Source organism: Canis aureus, chromosome 29 (genome assembly GCF_053574225.1).
Source record: "Canis aureus isolate CA01 chromosome 29, VMU_Caureus_v.1.0, whole genome shotgun sequence".
NCBI classification, from domain to species: domain Eukaryota; kingdom Metazoa; phylum Chordata; class Mammalia; order Carnivora; family Canidae; genus Canis; species Canis aureus.
Window position 1 is genome coordinate 9240099 of NC_135639.1, and position 19345 is coordinate 9259443.

At 47.7% G+C, this 19345-nt stretch overlaps 1 protein-coding gene and 1 long non-coding RNA gene across 11 annotated transcripts in view; one reads left to right on the forward strand and one right to left on the reverse strand.

Moving 5' to 3' along the window:
• The window catches only part of PLEKHA1 (pleckstrin homology domain containing A1), a 56160-nt gene extending 51239 nt beyond the window's left edge, over positions 1 to 4921 (reverse strand). For 7 of the 10 annotated variants that reach the window (XM_077877347.1, XM_077877350.1, XM_077877348.1 and 4 more), the window contains exon 1: positions 4698 to 4842. The gene's annotated coding sequence lies outside the window, so the exon portion shown is untranslated. Of the gene's footprint in view, positions 1 to 4213; positions 4364 to 4697 lie in introns of those variants that run through there. The other 3 variants (XM_077877344.1, XM_077877342.1, XM_077877341.1) reach the window with 3 other exon arrangements.
• Positions 4922 to 5112: 191 nt separating this feature from the next.
• LOC144301000 (uncharacterized) lies at positions 5113 to 7997 on the forward strand. Its single transcript, XR_013367740.1, has 2 exons — positions 5113 to 6452; positions 7453 to 7997. It is a non-coding gene; the product is annotated as an uncharacterized LOC144301000 (long non-coding RNA).
• The last annotated feature ends 11348 nt before the right edge of the window (positions 7998 to 19345 follow it).

The window sequence follows — 19345 nt, forward strand, 5'->3', positions numbered from 1 at the left end:
CTGTGTTGAGTGGGACTAGCCCTGTTGTCCCAAATTTGCTAACAAACCCAAAATTGTGGATATATAGACATCAAGGATCAAACATCCAGGAAGCCCAGCACTGACATCCCTTCCCTCACACACACCCCCTTCAGGGCTCTGGCACTCTAATCAATACCTTACCATAATTTGATATAAGCATTTGACAGAAGAGAGGGAAAAAACTGAAAGTCTTCTAAGTCTTCAGGGAGAACACATGGAAAGGAAGGGGGTATTCACCCCAAAACAGTGGCAGGAGCCCTCTAACAGAGTCATTCACCAAGAAGAGTCTACAAGGAGAGACCGGCAACCCATTCCGTAGTTCACTGCCTACTTATCAAGTACGCTGAGTGGTTGCCCTGTACCTGTCGGAGCAGGGGCATTTAATATGCAATGTAAGGGCACAAAAGGGGGCATTTATGCAGCTGGCATACCATTACTTGGCATCACAAGGAAGTGAGTTTCCAGTGGGTTAAATGGAAGCTGCAGAAGATAGCTAGACTTGAGCTATCTTGCTGTTATCAAAAAATCTGGCTGCGGGGAGAAAAGATCCCCAATGCATCTCACCCCCCACACACTCCTAGGAACCAGAGGGTGGGATGACAGGTCAGGGATGAGGATATGGCAGTGTAAGCCCACAGCAAATTTCATATTCAGGAACTAGGTGCAGTGGGGAGTCTCTCTGTGAGAGTCCAGTGTGGACGCCTATCAGTGGACATCAATGTTTTGCCACTGTTAATCAAAAGAGGGCTTTAACAGCACCCAGTAAGATAGACTTCTCTTTTTCCATTTTTCTTCTTACAAGTCCCTAACCAAGTAGATCCAGAAGAGGAAAGAGAAAGAGGAATTCTGGGAGCATACCACAATTCCTCCCCACTCCAAGTAGTTCAAGTAGTTAAGTGGCTTGACACTGGGGTAAGAGAGGAGAGGAACTTAAAATTGAATAGGAGACTGAAGGTTTAAACTGAAATAGACAGACTGGAGCTTTTAATAGCTATAAATGATGGAAAAAGCTATCATTTGTCCACGATGTTATGAGGTTCGGGGTGGGGAGGGGGAGGAAGATCCTATGAATATCATAGTTGAAAGCAGTGAATGGTGAAAAATAAAACTGTCTTCTGTTTGTTTTCACCAAGCTCAGACTGCTCACTAACCTGATGATATATGGAACAGCATCATGCCCTTAGTAATGAGAGGAAACACCAGACATGAACATTCTCACAGGGGATTTACTGTACTGGGTAAGACGCTACATTAGAAGTCCTCTGAGACTGCTTCCAGTTCTAAGTGCCTGTGACTGTCCTTTCTTCGAGGACAGGGTAAACTGAGCACAGAACCCAGAGTTCACTGGTGAAACGCTAAGAGGCTAGGCTGTGTAAGGGGTAAAACCACAACTTTTTGGAAAATAAAACTATCACAGTGACAATTACAAGGTTTCCGTGTAGGAAAAAAATATATAAGACTCTAAGGCTTATTTAAATGCTAAAAAATATCCTAAATGACACTGACTTTCTTTTACAGTCAACAGACATTCCAATTCAAATTCTGATATAAAATCCCCCAAACACGATTTCCCTGAATCAAAGCAATTCAACTAATCAAAAGGCTCATCAAAATAAACAGCAAATATGTTTGCTTAAATATCTTCTAGGAATTATAAGCTCAGATATTCTGTACGACACAGCAGCTACTAGGAAAAAATATTACTCAGAGTTCAATGGTTTAATGTTACTCATTAAGCACAACAGAGTCCTACTGCTATAACAAGAATCAACAGAAATTTTTATTTTTGGATAAAAACATCCCATATTTCTATGTTTCTAAAAATAATTAAGCATTACATACAAGCATCTAAAACTACCAGAAGTTTCTGTCCTAAGAACTCTTCTCTGATATCATGTCAATACCTTTCTAAATGCTGTTTACTTACAAATGGTCAAAACAATTAAAAACTCAGCTTTAATATTTATTTCCTACTGAAGCCATTTTATTATTGCAGATCGGAAATAGGAGAATCATCTTGAAATTTAAAATCAAAATTTAATATTAACAGAAGTAAAATGCTCAAGCATGTGGAGGAGTATTTGTATGTTACTTCAGCTCAAAGCTGAGGCAGTTACTACTATAGCACTTGAAGTTTTGACCTCATAAAAGCAGAATGTTATCACATCTGAATAATTACTATATTGTATTCAGAATACAATTTCTCTCTCTCATTCTTAAATGACAGATTTAAATCAGAACAACAATTTAACATCCAGTAATATTTCTGGGACGCCGGGGTGGCTCAGTGGTTGAGCATTTGCCTTTGGCTCAGGTCGTGATCCCAGGGTCGTGGGATCGAGTCCCACGTCGGGCTCCCCACAGGGAGCCTGCGTCTCCTTCTGCCTATGTCTTTGCCTCTCTGTGTTTCTCATGAATAAATGAATAAAATCTTCTTAAAATCCAGTAATATTTCGTTATCAAAGTCCAACTTAAAATATGTTAATAGGTTATTTCATAGATTTCATTCTGGGTTCAAATCATCATACAGTCAAAATACAAGTTTTGCAGCAGGACTAAAAGAACTTTCAGGCAGAAGTAAAAGTCCTTTTCTGTTTTGTTTTTAAGCTGCATTAGACATTTCTAGAGGAAAAGCCTCTGTAAAAATATAAAATGTTTCCATCTTTCCTAAATATTTTCCCAGGAGTCTTCAATATTGTCATATCCTATATGTTAACAATAAACACGGGAGGGCTGCCCACAGCGGCTTTTTAAAGAAAATAGCCCAATGCTATTCTTAATGTCCTTAAACATTTCTAAAAAGGTCCTTCCGGCTTATGAATTCATAGCAGTTTCCTAACAATTGTATACTTATCCTGTTTTACTGTCTCTCCTGGTCTATGACAATTTCCAATGGACACACCACCTCTCTTTCCTATGTTGCTACATTGTTAAAGCTGGAGGATAAAAAGATACAAAGCTGCTACTTCCCTCCCCCCAAAGCAACCATAAAACCACTAATTAGCAAGATAAAGTGCAATATGAAGCAGTTTCAATACGTATAAATCACAACTCCTCAAGTCCCAAAAGTTACCCACTACTTGCCACCAAAAGCAAATTCCCAGCTATATTCCCCGATATTCCTTGATATGGCTCGCTCTTCAAGAGAAACCTCATCAATGGATATTCTGTAGGGTTTATAGCACTATAAAATAAATTAACCATTAACTCGAATTCCACTAAGCTCAGGCATCCTTGTTTAAATCTATAAATATCCTAAAATGTAATTTTCCTTGGGAAGATTTGGCCAAGATGAGGACTATTTAAACAGACTTTATTTGGGGAAATATTTTTTTTTTTCTGCACAAGTGTATTAATACGAAAATTGGGAGCACGAAAACCAACAGGCATTTTAGAATGAATCTTCCTATCTTAGAGCCTTTCTCATCGGGAAGAAAAGCTTCACAGCTTGATTTCTGGCTTCACGGAATGATTTTCTAGATTTTCCCTTGATTTCTAGAGAATCAAGATTCTCTAGCTTCCCAGGCTGATTTTCTGCGTGTTTCTCTCCCATTCCTATAAAGCTGGGCCAAATTTCGCTTTCCAGTGTTTTCAGGGGCATTACACCTACATAGAAAGTATGTAAGCTGAGCCCCTGGGTGGGGGGTGGAGAGTAATAAAGCCGACGGATCAGAGGTTGCAAGACAGAAGGACAATGGTGATCAACCTCCTAAGTGCGCTGCTTGTTCCAGTCGTTAAACACACAGGAAATAAGATCTTCTAGTTAGAAAACTAATTCACAAAGGCAGCTGACTTCATTAAAACAAAGCGAGTCCTGCAGAAGCGGGCGACGATCCAGCGACCGATCGATCAGAGCAAGAAAGGTGGGGAGAGGAGCGTGGGCCGGCCCCGGCTGCGCGCGCCTCCCGGCCTCAAGCCTCCCCGGGTCGCCCCAAGCAGGAGCGTCGAGCGCCGCGCGCAGCCCGGGCAGATGCTCGGCTCCGCGGCTCCGCGCCACTCCGCTTCCACGAAGGCAACGGGCGCTATAGGTAACAGGACCGTTTTCACTGTGACAACTTTCCCCCGCTGACGACCTATCCAGGAGGGTCAATAGAAAGCATCGGCGAGAAACCGCAAACCGCCGAGGGCCGCCGGGCAGCTGGCCTGCAGGCTCCGGGGCCGGGGTGCCAGCCGGGCGCCTCCGCGCTCCTACCTGCGTGACCTTGGGCGAGGCACCTGCGGCCCCCGCGCCGCGAACCCGCGGAGGTGAAGCCGGACTCCGCCGCCCGGGGCGGGGCCGCCTGCCGCCTCGCCGAGTCCTAAAGCGAAAGCGCAGGAAGACGCTAGGAAACGCTGCCCGCGGCGGCCGAGCCCCCGGAGGCGGAGCGGCCCCGACAGGCGTCGGCCGCCGGGAATCCCCGCACGGCGCCCCCGGGAGCCGCGCGCCGCCGCCCGCCCCGGCCGGGCCCCCGCCCTCCCGCGCCGGACGCCGCCGGGGGCCGAGTCGGAGAAACAATAAACGAGTCGCGGGAAGAGGACACCGCCCCCTCCCGCAGCCCCGCAGCCCCGCAGCCCGCAGCCCCGCAGCCCCGCAGCCCCGCAGCCCGCGCGCGCAGGTGAGCGGGCGCCGCGGCCTCGCCCAGGTGCGGCGCAGCCCGGGCCGCCGCGCCGCCCGCCGCCCGCCGCCCCGCACTCACCAGCGCCCGCCGGCCCCTCGGCGGACGCGCGGACGCCTCCCTGCTCTCCCCCAGCCGGCGCGGCGCTCCCGGAGCCCGGCCCCGCCCACCCCGCCCCGGAGCGGCCGCGCTTCTCACGCCCAACTTCACGTCGGCCCTCGGCCCTCCGCACCGCGCAGCCGCGGCCCCGGCTCCCACCGGCTCCGAGCTGCCGGAGCGGCGCCCGCGACGGCCCGTCCGCGCACTGCGCACGCGCGCCCGCGCCGCCGCGGCCCCCAGACGGCGGCCGAGATTCCGGAGCCCGCACGCCCAGCCCGCGGAGACTACAAGTCCCGGCAGGCCCCGCGCGCGGTCCCGGCGGCGTGGCGGGCCGGGCCTGGGGCGTCTTCCTAGTTCCAGAGGAGGCTGCCTCGGCGCGTCGGGGCGGACTGCGCGGGGAGCTCTGGGCCCCTGCGCTGCGGTGCCTCCTGGGATTGGTAGTCTTGGAGCACCAAGGGGCTTGGCTCGGAGTGGGCGGGGCGGACGTGGAGCGGGGGCGGGGGAGCTCGGGGTTCTGTGACGTCATCGCCCAAAGCTTCGCGGCCCTGGGATCTTTAAAGACAGGCTTGGTTCGTGTGCGCATCATCTGTTTGCAAGCTGTTCCATCATCGGTCCAGGAAGCATCCCTACGCAGGCTACTGCGTGACCTGAAGGAAAACCCCTCTACAGCTCTGCGCGCCAACTCTTCGCTCATAACCGTTTCTCCCCCAGAGCTAGTAGCTCAGCTTCCTAACTTTGTAGGACAAGGGCGCTTAGGGAAACGTACAGAACGAAGAATTCAGATTCTTTCAGGACAGTTGCAGCATGAATGTGTATGCTCGTGACTATTCGTAAGAATACCTAACCTATTTGTTGAGCACCTGCTATGCGCCGAATCTCATGAGACCCGCTAGGTGTACATCTTGAGATTAGGACAGACACCATCCTGCCCTCGTGGAGCCTGCAATCTGTGAGGGGGCGCAGGTCCTTAAATAAGCAAGATTTTAATGCAGTGGAGAAACAGAGCAAGTTAAAGAGAGGGAGGGGTACTCTAGGAAGGTGTTGAGCCGAAACCTGAAAAATGAGCATTATTCAGACAGGCAAAGAGCTGGGGAAGAATTATATGCCACACCCTCCAAAGTGCATGGTACACGCTAGGTTCTCAATAAATATTTGTTCCATCTGCGTCCTTCCTTTCCTTCCCCATGCACAGCTTTAGATCACATCCTTCCCCCCTTCAAAAACTTTATCATCAATGCCTTTCAGGACATCCTTCCTATGTGAAGATGTACAGGAGACAAGGCGACGTTCAGTGGCAGGACAAGCTGTTCAGCTGCTGAGACAGAAGACACGAGGTACATGCCGATGACCTGGTTCCATGGCTGAATCTTGACGACTTACCTCCTTCTTTATTTGTGAACTGGGTTAAAAGTCTGGGCACTCAGCCTGGCCTTCTGACTCCCTTCTGTTTATGAAGCAGAAAATTGGATCTGGAGTTCGTCTTTATTAGGATCCTAAAGATATTATGTCATTTGAATCAAAGGAGAAGTGAAAAATGGCCCTAGACTTATCTGAAGAGACTTCCCTGTGCGACCTTAGGCAGAGGGTGACACTTTGCCTTTCTTGATTCTCAGTGATTCCAAGTGCTGAACATGGAGAATGTTCTCAGAGTCCCATAAGCTGATGGAGGTGAATACACCTTCCATGGAATGCTCCTGTCCTGGCTCTCTCAGACTGCTCATCTTCAACATTTCCAAGGTGACGGTTCTGTTATCTTTTGAGAAACCTTAGCTGTTGTAGCCTTGCTGACACCTGTCTTCTTAAAGCTTCATTTCTTCATCCGGATAGTGGTTGAAAGTGTTTGGCCTGATAATAGTTTATAAACTGGCCAGAGCACTGGTTCCTTTAGTTCAAACAGTCGGTTTGGGATTTTTATAAACTGACTGTGTGGCTAACATTTAAAAATAGGACGATTTGGGGGCACCTGGGTGGCTCAGTCGGTTGAGCATCTGCCTTCAGCTCTGGTCATGATCTCAGGGTTCTGGGATTGAGCAACACATTGGACTCCCTGCTCAGCTGGAGGGGGGTCTGCTTCCCCCTCCCCCCGCCCCCCAACCCTGCTTGTGCATGCTCTCTCTCTCTCAAATAAATAAAACCTTTAAAAAATAAAAGAAAGGATAATTTCACATAAAAATCCAGATATCACTTTTCCAATTCCTCTAGACATTTGAGCTTGCCCTCCTTCACTAGAGGGACTGGAGCGAGTCTCCAGCTCTGGAATCCTCAAAGATTCTCAGATATTTGGGACATACTTAAACTAAAAACAAACAAAACCCCCCTATGTATCTGAAATTCAAATTCAAATTTAGCATGTATTTGATCTGGAAACCCTAGCCCAGAGATCAGACCTCTGAAGCAGAGAGCCTCTCATTCACTCTGGACAGGACATTATTTATTGAGTGAACTTAAATTATTCCTTTTTGGTTTTTGCCCAACAAGCCCCAAAGGTTGTTTGATACTGAGAGCCACATGTACAAACAATGAGGAGAGCCAGAAAAGTGATTCAAATTGCCCAAAGACAAACAGCCAGGTAACCCCAACGCTACTTTGAGGTTGCAGTATAACCAGAACCTGTTAACACCCTTCTGTAGGGAAGGCTCAGGCTCAGCCAATTAATGTAGTGACCAAAATAATAATAATAATAATAATAATAATAATAACAACCATAATAATACTCCTCTCTCTCCTTTTCCTCCAGCCTGTTTTTGGATGGAGAGATTTATTACATAACAGTACTCTTGGTGTTTAAAAAAGAAGAAGTATGTGGAATATTCCCTTGTTGAAATTACAGTCTGAGAACAAACCCAGAACATCCAGGACCCACAGACAGCACTGAGGAATGCTGGCATATTCCATGGCTACTCATCATCTGAAGAAAAAGGAGAGGAGGAGTCTGAATTCAAGAATCTGCAATTTACCTTGAAAATATCACTCTTCTCCTCCTCATCACACCTTCAGTGTGTAAAGCACTTTGATGTTTCATTCGAAAATATTCATCAAGTCCGTTCTGTATGCTTACATGCAGTACCCAGGATCCTCCACAGAGAATTAACCCTTTTGACAACACAAAGTAGGGCAGTGTAGACAAGTCACATGACTGATCCAAAAATCACACAGAAAGTCACTGAGCGCTCGTCACCTCTGAAATATTTGACCTCCCCTCATGGACAATTCATGTCTTTCTTCCTTGCTTTATATTTTTCTCCTTAGCATTGATCCCTTTCCTATACATTATGTATTTTACTTATTTATCTCGTTTATTTTCTGCACATCACTCTAGAATGTGACCCTTTTCTATCAGTTTCTATCAGTTTTGTTCATCACCCTATCCTCCGTGCCTAGGACAGAAATATCTGTTCAATGATGAAGGCCGCCAGCCTACTTCATGGGCAGTCAGAATCAGAAGTAGAGAGAAGAAGGAAGTCCAGAAGTAAACCCCTGTTCTCACTAGAAATCAGAATCAAGATAAAACAAGCATTGAACATGAACCAAACAGTCTGCAAACCCAGCTTTGTTCCTATGGTGTCCCTTCCAGAAACTGGGTGGCAGAGAGTAAAAAAGAGCTCTTCCCTGTTTTTCAGTGTACAGATGAATCCCGCAGCAGTCAGTGGGGTTGCTGTTCTGGTTAAGGAGTCAGAAAGCTGGCCCTCCCAGCCTTCCCACGCACTGGACTTCAGCCAAGCGATAGGAAGGATGAGTCTCAGTAATTACCCAGGGTGGGGTGGGATTAAGTGACCTGCCCAGAATACAGGTCAGGTGACTGGATGCTCCTTCTGGAGCTTATTCTTGTGTCCCAAGGCTGGAGCACAATCCTTCAGGGAAGAGGTATGAGAGACTATGCACAAATCATGTTCACAGAGGTATGAGAACAGGGTTTCAGAACAGGTCAGCAGCCAACCCAAACTCCAGGCTCAACAAGGAAAAAAAGAAAAAGGAATAAGGACAGATAATTGCCTCCAAGATTTTTAGGGAGCAGAAGCAGGGGTGTCCTGCCTTAGGACCCCTATTCTACAGAACCTCTAAAATTCCTCAGCACCTCCGTGATCTCTGGGGTCTGGTGAGGCTCCAGCCCCATCACACTCCCCAGTAAGGTCCTACTTTAATTATCCTGACCACATGTGGAAGGTCTGGGATGCTGGTAAGCCCTAAAGTTGTGAAGCACAGAATGCCTGCTCCCATCCAAACTTGTAAACTCTTGCTCCAGTGTGGCATGAAAGCATGAAAAGGAAGATTTTCTGAAGCCAAGGTGCTTGTCCAGGGCCAGTGCTGGGTACTTAAGTAGAGGAACAGTCTAGAAGGTAAAGGGCTCTTTCTTCCAGACAGAGCTGGAAGAGGATCTGGGAATGAGTCCATCTAGGGCTTCACACATTCTTTGGCCTGTGGGAATTCCTCCTCAGACCCCTGCAACTCACCTGTCCCACTTCAACCAAGCTCCTCCTTGAGTTAAAGGCCACTGGATTCTCTCATCCATCTTTGTGTTTATCTGAAGAGTATATTTGCCTTCAACAACAAGAACCAATGCCTCAAGCACTTGGGAGGGCTGCCATGTCTTGGCCCCAGAGGAAGAGAAGCAGAAGTCACAGCTCCCAGCACAAACCCTGTGGACATCGTGGGTCCCACCCCAAGACAGGGGCTCCCCTAGGAGCTAGGGCTCTGAAGTCCATCTGCACTGACCAGCTGTGACCTTGGGCTCCTTACCTTACTCCTCTGATCCTCAACATTTCCTCATCTGTAAACTGGAGTGGATAATAATTCCTACTTTACAGCTCATCATGAGTCTTAAATGAAATAACACATGTTAGCAAATATGCACTCTTAGCAAGGTGTCTGGGACACATTAATGGCTTCACCGATATACACGATTGTCTTATTCAGTTTACCTGAATAAGATGCCTGAGCTTACCTGACCAAGACGAATGATACATTTTAGAATCTCTCACCTGGGCAGTGGGTAGGTTCTTGAATTACTTTGATTGCTCTAAAACACTTAAAACACTTTGATTACTTGGCAAAGTGATCATAATTACTTTGATCGCTGTAAAACACACACATATCTGGGGGGACTGGGATGGAGGTATCATTGTGGTCCAGGATCTTGAGGAGTTTGGTACATCTAGAGAGCAGCATCCTGTGGATATGGTATTGGGGAAGGTGGAGAGGCTCCCTTAGAGGGACCAAGGATGCCAGCGCAAGGGGGATGTGATAGCCAGTCCTATGTGTCAACTTGACTGATGCTCAGATGGCTGGTAAGACATTATTTCTGCATGTATCTGTGACAATGTCTCTGAAAGAGATTGACATTTGAATTGATAGACTGAGTAACAATCTCCCTCCCCAATGTGGGTAGGCATCATCCAATCCATTTAGGGCCTGAAAAGAACAAAAAAGGTGGAGGGAGGTGAACTTGTGGCTGCCTGGGCCGAGGAGACATCCATCTTCTCCTGCCCTCAGACATCCGTGCTCCTGGACTCAAACTGAATGACACCACCAGGTTTCCTGGCTCTCCAGATTGCAGAGAGCAGATCATGGACTTCTCAGCCTCCATGGCCACCTGAAACAATTCCTCTAAAAAGCCTCCTTTCTCATATGTCTGTATCTTTACGCCTACTGTCTATCTATATCTTTCTATATCTATGTCCCAATCAGTCTGTTTCGCTGGAAGACCTTGACTCATAATACAGGGGGACTTCAGTTTGCTTTCCCAAGTTTACCCCACACCCCCTTCTGGCTGCAAAAGTAAATATGTATAAATAAAGGGACTTCTGGAGACCAGAGCAGGACGGGGATGGCTTCTTCATTTTCAGCGCTGTCCGCCTCCCTCAGAAAGAATTCGCTTTCACCCCAAAGCTGGCAGGTTCCTACCCACCCCCCGCCCCTCCCCCAGCACAGCAGGGGTAGCTCTAAAAATAGCGTGCCTTCGCCGCCCCCCTGGCCTGTAGAGACGGCTCCGTTCCGGCCAGCATTTAATAACTGTACTTTATGGTGAAACAAAAGCTGTAATTAGAGCCCAACAATGGAAGGTGCAGCCCGCGCTGAACAATACTCCCCGAATTCCCATGGTGGTCCCCCCCCCCATCCTCCCCACCCTGCAGCTGTGAGAACCACAAGTCTCCGGCGCGGATTCCATTCACAATTATTCACCCAGGGCCACCGCGGCTTATTCCAATCACGGCTTTCCTGCCTCCTCAGCGGGGCTACATTGAGGCTCAAAAGAGATGCTAAGCCTGGGCCCCCCGCCAGGAGCCGGCGGTGCAGGTGCGCGCAGGGCCCGGGCCGAGAGCCGGTGCAGCGGCCCCCGGACCAGCCCGAAGGGCCCGGCGCTGGGACCTCAGCAGCCACCTCTGCACCAGCACTTCATGCACGACTTCCTCCAGATAAAAGAGAGCTTTGCACTGATTTCCTTATCCGGCACTGCAGTCTGTGCATTCCAGGATAAGCGCAGCGGCGGCTCCTCCTGCCAGGTTCAAGGCCTAGAGCGGCCCGGCGAGGCCGTCTTAGCGTCTGGAGCCCTGCTGCGTAGTAGGATCCTTGGGAGTGCTTTAAAAAAAAAAAAAAAAGTATTGGGACAAGACCCCACCCCAGACCGACTGCATTCGAATCTCTGGCAGAGAGGAATTGACTTTGGGGTATTATTATTTTTTCTCTGTTTTTGTATTGTTTAGAAATATGACTTCAATGTGGTGTTATGGGCTGAATTGTGTCCCCCACCCCCAACACACACACACACACACACACACACACGTTCTTTTGTTGTTGTTTACACACAAATTAGTATGTTGGAGCCCCCACCCTCAATGTGAGGGTATTTGGCGATAGGGCCTTTATGCAGGTAATTAAAATTAAAGGAGGTCATAAGGAGGGGGAGGGGCTGACCCAATAGGATTAGTGTCCCTGTAACAAGAGACACCAGAGCTGCTGTCCCCACTGCCTCCCAGCAATGTGAAGACTCAGGGAGCAAGCAGCCATCTGCAAGCCAGGAAAACCCTCACCCAGGACTGAATCACATTTCCATGTCAGTAAAACTGGACTTCCCAGCCTCCGGAACTGTGAGAAGTACATTATTTAAAATATTGAAAGAGGGGGGTCCCTGGGTGGCTCAGCGGTTCAGCGCCTGCCTTTGGCCCAGGGTGTGATCCTGAAGTTCCGGGATCAAGTCCCGCGTCAGGATCCTGGCATGGAGCCTGCTTCTTCCTCTGCCTGTGTGTCTGCGTTTCTCTCTCTCTCTCTCTCTCTCTCTCTCTCGTAAATAAATAAATCTTTTAAAAAATATTGAAAGATTTAAAATATTAAAAAAAATAAGTTTAAGCCACCCTATTTTGTTACAGCAGCCCAAGATGACGAATACATACTGCAAAATCTGCAACTCTTAAGTTTGAAGCACAATAAACTGTAACCACCACTCAGATCAAGATACATTGCCCTTTTTTTTTTTTTTTAAGATTTTATTAAGTAATCTCTATATCCAACGTGGGGCTTGGACTCACAACCCTGAGATCAAAAGTTGCATACTCCACCGACTGAGCCAGCCAGGTGCCCCAAGATACATTTCTAACACCCCAAAAGGCTTCTTATGCCAGCCAGAGATTACCACTATTCTGATTTCTATCACTATAGATCAGTATGACCTGTTCTTGAACTTCATGTAATTGTAATTACACACCATGTCATGTACTCTTTGGCGTCTAACTTCTTTTGCTGAACTTTGCGTCTGTGAGATTTATCTATGTCCTTGAGTGCTGTAATAGGGTCTTCTTTTTTACCCCCTATGTAATATTTCATTTTATGAATAAAGCACAGTTTATCTATTCTCCTGTTGATGGACATTTTGATTATTTTCCCTCTGTTTCTTTTTTCATGTTGTTTCCTCTGCCCACGATGGCTTTTCCCTCTAGCCCCATCCTACTCCCTAAACTCCTTACCAATAAAACTCGCCTACCCTGAGAGGCAACCATTAATACCCCAGTCAAAACTCATCATCTTTTGGAACCTTTCTGGACTTTCAGAGAGAAGTGAACCTCTCTCCTCTGTGACCACTACTGCCATTTTTAAATTATAGGGGTGCCTGTGCCAGGAGACCATGATTTCCTCGGGACAGGGACCATGCCTTAATTATCTCTGTAGCCTCATTCCCTACAGAAAGGAGGGCCAAGAAATAGTGGCATGTTTCTGGGAGGCAGGTCCCCTGCCAGGGGGCTTTGGGAAGAGAGGACAGCAGAAAGTAGGCAGGTTCCAGGCCTATAAAGGGTCTTGTGACGTGAAGGACAGTGAAGGACAGCCTGACAAGAAGTCAGTTGGACAGATTGGGCATGAACGTGGTATACAGCTACTCAAGACTCATTCCTGGTGACTTAATCCCAAGTCTCCAGGCTTACCTCCAGATGCTGAGCCCCACATAGCACCTGTCTTGGACATGGGCTCAGGCGCCTGGGAGAATGGTTCCTTGAAACAAAAGTTGCTCCTGAGTCATTGCTGGGAGATTGGTGGGCCCAGCTCTGAAAGACCAGGGACTGCCATGTCCTGGCATGGCCCAGAATGCCATCTTGAACACTGCCACATGGTTCTGGTCCCTCATGGTTGCCGCCGCCTTTCCAGTGGAGCACTTGGATCTGCCTAGGAAGCTGGTTTCTTTCTTGTCTTTCACTTAAGTCAATCAAATGTCAACAAATATAGTTCTGCATCCAATATGGCAAACCAACAACACTATTCAGAAAGCTCAGTCTCTGCATTATCACCCCTTGATTGATTCAGGCTCTTTGTCATAGACAGACGACCAACATTGTTTAGAAAAGCTACTTTTACAAATACCTAAATGATCACATCTCCGTGATTTAAGCTTTTTGTCGCATGATACTGTAGCAAGGGGATACTGTTGGTGCCAGACAGATCTGAGTTCAAATCTACTGCCTGCTGGCTGGGTAACTTTGAACCAGTCACTCAAGTGTTCTGAGCTTCAGTTTCCTCATTGGCCAAGTGATCCCTCTGCTGTACAGAGATTGTGAGGATGGGGCTCAGTGCACAGCAGTGCTCAATAGTAGCTATCATGATTGCGTCTACTGGGCCATTGGAGAAGCTACCCACCCCTTTCTCCCCAGCCCCATTCCAGGATTCATCATCTTCATTTTCTAACAACAAAGAGGCTTTTCTCTGGAAGCTCTCCTGGTTATCCTGAAATGCCCTCCCCCACTTCGTTTTGGTGCCCACATGCTGCCCGCCAGACTGTTTGTTTTGGATGCAGGAGGCCAGCCAGGGAGTGGCGGGCCTGCCCATGCGGTTCCTTGAAACAAAAGTTGCTCCTGAGTCATTGCTGGGAGAAGCTAGCATATCCAAGCACCCACACAGGCATGTCAGAGGTAGGATGCCCTGTGAGCAGGACTGCTGGTGGGTAGGGTGGGTGCCCAGGCAGAGTGATGGGGGACAAAGGGCTGGTAAGTCAGACACAAAGTGTAGACTTGATCATGGCAGAAATGAAAAGGAAAATTGAAGGCTTTCAAATAAGAGAGGGTACAATCAGATTTGTGAGTTAGAAAAGTCCTTCTGAACTCTTTGAGGAGTCTGTCTGGAAGGGAAGAAGGGAAGACCCCCCCCCCACACACACACACACACTATATTCTAGCCTCATCTCCTTCCTTTGCCTATCACAAGCTTTCTGCTCTAGCCAAACTCCTAAACACTCTCTGTACCTCTGTCCCACTGGAGTGCTCTCTACCTGGTGACATTTTCCCCTATCCTTCCAGGCCTGGCTTGATTAATTCCTCCTTCAGAAATCCTTCTCTGCCCCCCCAACACCCATTCAATGCTCCCTTCCCAGAACTCAGAGCTCTTTTCTAAATACCCAGTGGCCAGAGCCACTCAGATCTTGCTGCCCCATGTGGCTAATTCGCAGAGCACACATGCTGTAGAAAGAACAGACCTCTTTACAGTGAGGCCACCTGAATTCAAGTTCAGACGCTGTCCTTAGCAGCTTGTGGTCTTCAGCATCTCACTCAACCTCTCCGAGCCACACTTTGCTCATTTGTACAAGGTGGCCACATCTCCCAGGCTTGTGGTAAGTGTGAAGGGAATGTAAAAGCACTCTGGAAACAGTGATGTTAAACAAAAGCTGGAAAAGGTATGGGCTACAGTGACTGGAAGACCGGGGCTAGGACCCTAGCTTTGTCTCCTACTTGTTGACTGTCTCTAGAGAGGTCACCCAGTCTCTCTGGGCTTATTCTCCTCTTCTGTATGTGGGGAGCTTAGTACCTGCCTCTGGGATTAATGTGAAGATCAAGTATGTTAAGAGATCGGCACCGTGCCTAGCACATAGTAGCCTGGCCCTGGATGTTAATGCCCTGCCAGAGAATGACAGTAGTTTGAACAGAGGAGTTCATATGTGTCTATCGATTGCCTGGCTAATTTAATTACTGACCTACCAAATAAAGGGGTGGATGGAGAGGTGGATGGCAAGGTGAAGGGATAGAGGGTGGAGGGATGGAAGGATAGATGGGTGGATTGGTGGATAGATGAATGTTTGAGTAAATGAGTGAATCAATGAGCAAATGACCAAACTGGTGAAAGAATAAAATCAAATGAATGCCTGAGTGAATGAACAATGGAAGGAGTAAGCAAATCACTAGTGAGTGATGAGGGATATGGTACTAAATGACTGTTCTCCTTTGGCCCAGAGGCCCACCTCTTCCCCCTGGCCTATCTGGTCTGAGTAAAGCACTGGTTACTTTGAAGACCTTCCCTTAGCAGGAGACAGTTGCCCCTGCCAGGTAACCAGGGTAACCAGGTTCCTGGAGAGAAGCATCATTTGGGAAAGAGCATCTGGGCCTATCTTGCTGACAAGAATGAATGCATCGGGGAGTCTGTGGTCTAGGGAAAGTACCCACTCTGAGCAGCCGGTGGGCAAGCTCAGGCTTGCCCTGGCAAAGGGGTGTATCCTCAGCAATCTCTGACCTCCTGCCTCCAAATGGCATTGTTTTCCTCACTGGAGAAGATGCAACTGGCATAAGCAAGCTAGGATGTGGGTTAGAATTCCAGAAAGAGGGGATCTGGAGAGAGGTGGGGGCACAGCCGGCCCTTCCCTGCCAGTTGTAAGCCTGTGGATCAGGAGACGGCTCTGTCAGTCACAGCATCACCCTTGTGGCAAGGAACAAAGATGCCTCTGCGAAGGCCCCCTGACTAAGGAAACTTACACACTGCTGGCGTCACAACCAGGCTCCGAGGCAGCCAGGCAGTGCTAGCCTCTGTCAACCCTTTGACAGATAAAGAGGTTCAGAGAGGGAAAGAGTCTGGCCCAGGGTAGGCTGGTAGTGAAACAGCAGAGCATGAAAAAGCCCGAAGTCTCTCGAAACTCCCCACCCTTCTCTATAGGGCTCTCAGGTTCAAGCCCAGACTCACTTTCCATTAAATTAAAAGTCTCATTAGCATCTTGCAAAAATCACTCAGGTCTGCCAGCTGGCCATTCACCTACTGCCTGATTCCCCACTCAAGACCTTTTGGCATCTAGCCTCTCACGATTTCTTCAAGGCAATGAAAGAGCCATAGACTGTTAACCCCCTCTCTTGCTAATGGGCACACAGGTAAGTGGACCAAAGCGAACAACCATATGGGCCAGACGCTGTTTTTGATCTAGTTTTAAACCCTGTTTTATGTATGTTGTCTCATTTAGAGCTTACAACAGCCCTGGCAGGTGTTTCTCCCATTTTACAGATGAGGATACTAGAGCTCACGGACCTAGGAAGTAGAAGAGCGAAGCCTGCATTTCCAGCCACACCATGGAAACACACACTCACCAGTTCATTCTCATATTATAATCCTGCGTGAACAAATTCCTCATTGGGAAGACCGAAACAGATCCTTGCTTATCAAAACTAGGGAAAAAAATGTCCTTGAGTCTAGCTTCTAGCTATCAAAATTACTTACTTGAAAGGGGACCTTCCAGGGTATGTTAAGGGTCGGTGATTTCATTCTTTAGCACACTGGGACTCAAAAAAAATTATTATTGTACCAGCATTGTTGTTGCTGGTTGGAATATTTAATATGCACCAGTCCATAAAAACAGCACAATCTCTATGATTTCTTTTCTACTCAAAATTTAGAAACTTCCAGTTTAAGTGGGAATCTGAAATGAATGGAGTTAAGGGTATTCTCAAGGGCATGGTGGAGAGGGGTGTGAGAGCCAGGTAGGGTGATTGTCCAGGCCTCTGGTTTATTTACCAGAGAGGCGATTGCTGCCTATTGAGCTCCTCAGAGGGGCTACCACCACAAAGAAGGTGACAAGTACCCTTCCTGTGGCTAAAGCCCTGAGCCACACATCCATCCAGTGAGCCACAGTACATGCTATCACCACCCCTCATTGCCAAGGCCAAATGGATGGGTCTTTTCAGAACCCTTTTATTTATTTTATTATTTTTTTCTTTTTAAAGATTTTGTTTACTCATAGAGACACACACACAGAGAGAGAGAGGCAGAGACACAGGCAGAGGGAGAAGCAGGCTCCACGCAGGGAGCCCAAGTTGGGACTTGATCCTGGGTCTCCAGGATCAGGCCCTGGGCCGAAGACAGGCGCTAAACCAGCCACCCGGGCTGCCCTGAGGAGTGATTTTTAAAACCTGGACATAGGATATTCTGGAGTGAATCATGTTTCACTCTCGTGATTTAGCAGGCCTTCTGTGATGCCACCCTGGGAAGTGGCAAGAGGCCACCTTGTTACTTCTGCATAGGGATGACATTCCAGGCTCTCTACTTGGTCTCACGAACACCAGAGCAGGAAGTGTTCCTGCTATTGCCAGGCAGGGCTGGAAGTTCTAGCTCTCCTTTAGGCCTCAGCCGATACCACTCTGGCTGTAAGGGGCAGGGATGCTCGTTTTGCTTCCCACGTTGTCTCTACTAACACTGAGGTAGGGAGGTGGCCTTGTTACTACCAAGCAGCAGTAAAAGTCTTAGCGTCCCACTATGCCTCCCCTGACACTGCCCCAGTGAGGACAGGGCTACAGGTACCTTGCAATTTCTGGAGGGCAGACAAGTCCAGGCTCCCTGGGTGTTCTGCACCAACACTGGGAGGACAGGCTTGTTACTACAGGTCCCATCTTCCCACCTGGCCTGTTCTGACAACCCCCCGGGAGTGAGGGGTTAGAGCATCTCGTTGCAGTCAGGTGATGGAGAAAGTGGAGTTCTCTACTTAGCCTCTGCGGGCTGGAGTGGAGGTGAGGCTGCAGGTTTTTCTGGGATGTTGGGCTCAAGTGGAGCGGTCATTGTTCAAGAGGTTTCTATTTTGCTAAGTAGGCCCCTCTCCTGGCTTTTTGGCTCTCCAGCACAGGCTTCTCTTGGGCCTTTTTGGGCTGCCACCCATGGGAGTTTCTGAGTTGCCGGCTTCTCCGATACGCAGACTAGAATATGTGAGGCAAAAAGCAAAAACAAAAAAATAAAACAGGAGCACCTGGCTGCCTTAGTAGGTAGAGCACGTGGCTCTTGACGTCGGGGTTATAAGTTCGAGCCCCACAGCAGGTATAGAGATTACTTAGAAATAAAATCTTTAAAAACCTGAATAAATTAAACAAGACCAGGGAACTCATGTGGCTCCTGAGGTCTCTAGCCTGTTTGTCTTCTCTCCACCATACAAAATCTGCTCATGTTTATTTTATATCTCATATTCAGGGTTTTTCTCTATGCTTAGTGGGAAGGACACAGAAAAGCATGTCTATGTCCTTTTTTTTTCTTTTTCTTTTTTTAACTCAGCAACATGACCTGTACATCTTTTCCCATGTCCATAAGTGCAGACCTACCTCATCAGGTTCTGTTGAATGGATGGCCTGTAATTTGCTTGTGCAATCCCCTATTAATGGACGATTTGACTATTACCCAGCTTTTCCTAATAAATAGTGCTAGACTGAAAAATCATATTTAAATATCTTTATGTACTTTGTCCTGTTAATAAATTGCACACTGTGGAATACCAGCCAAGAGGTAAGCAAGTTTTGAAGGGTTTTGGTTTTTATAGAAAGACTTTGGGGCCCCTTGGTAGCTCAGTCAGTTAAGCATCTAACTCGATTTCAACTCAGGTCATGATCTCAGGGCTATGAGATAGAACCTAGCATTGGGCTTCATTGGGCTTCATTGGGCTTCATTGGGCTCCGTACTCAGTGGGGAGTCTGCTTGAGGATTCTCTCTCCCTCTGCCCCTCCCTGCCCCCTCTAAAATAAATAAATAAATCTCTCTCTCTCTCTTTTTTTTAAGATTTTATTTATTTGACACAGAGAGAGCATAGCAGGGGGAGTTGGAGAGGGAGGAACAGGCTCCCCACTGAGCTGGGAGTCCAATGTGGGGCTTGATATCGGGACCCTGAGATCATGACCAGAGCCAAAGACAGAGGCTTAATGACTGAGGCACTCAGGTGCCCCTGTTGCATATTTTTATTCAACAGGTATTTATAGAGTATCTCTTCTAGATACTTGGGATATATCAGTGAAAAAACAAAGATCCAGTTCTAGTTCTTTTAAACTTTAAAAGACCTACCCCCCCCAACTTAGGTGGGGTAGGTGGAGGTGGGGTGGGAGGGACAGATAATGAACAATGGACATAATAAATGAGTAATTATATGGTACATT